Source organism: Mytilus galloprovincialis, chromosome 4 (assembly GCF_965363235.1).
Source record: "Mytilus galloprovincialis chromosome 4, xbMytGall1.hap1.1, whole genome shotgun sequence".
Lineage (NCBI taxonomy): Eukaryota > Metazoa > Mollusca > Bivalvia > Mytilida > Mytilidae > Mytilus > Mytilus galloprovincialis.
In genome coordinates this window covers 70,084,112-70,085,066 of record NC_134841.1, presented here as the reverse complement: position 1 = coordinate 70,085,066, position 955 = coordinate 70,084,112, and positions in this window count along the sequence as shown.

Sequence of the window (955 nt, the reverse complement as noted above, 5' to 3'; positions counted from 1 at the left end):
TTGCGAGTCCTATCATAGTTTTCCACAGATTCACCTGCAAGTTACCTGTCCATTTAAACTTTTGTAAGTCCTATTGTCCTATCTAACAAATACAACAGCTATTGTTCTCTGTTTAGTTTATTCAATGGGACCTTTAAATTTCTTGCAAGAGAAATCTATCACTCACTGATTAATTTACCTGAACAAAAAATTGAACTGTCAATGATGGAAATACATTGTACATGTACAAATAAGTAATTATGAAACTGCATGTGATGTTGTATTTATTCAATCAATAACACATTTTCAATTTGTTTGATATAAACACTGATTTAAAAATTAAAAGTTGATTTCGGATCAAATTTCAACATTTTACATATTAAAATTTGCTTTTTTTAGTCTGTTCATAAGTAAAAACTTGAAATGATAATGTTTAAATAAAGGTCTTCATAAATGTATTCTTTATAACTGAACAACCACAAAAAACATGCAAATTCTTTAAAACATAAATGCATGCAGTAGTTAAAAAAAAATCAGAAATAAACTTTTTATAATTAAATCAGTGCTTATATTGAACAGATTGAAAATATATTATTGATATTGAATAAATACTGTATCACATGCAGTTTATGTGAGTTTATACATGTATTTCAGTGAACAAAGAAGATATTTTTTTGGTCAGGCAAATTAATCAATGAGTGATAGATTTCTCTTGGAAGAAATTTAAAGGTCCCATCAAATAAACTATACAGAGAACAATACCTGTTGTATTTGTTCAATGGGACAATAGAACTTACAAAAGTTTAAATGGACAGGTAACTTGCAGGTGAATCTATGGAAAACTATGATAGGGTTCGCAATAAACAAAGTCCCTGGTAAACAAATATTTTGTTCAAATAGTTGAAATGGATAAGAGGTGCTTTGAGTAAATTTAGGAGATTTAGTAATTTTAACAGATTACTTTACAATACAAAAT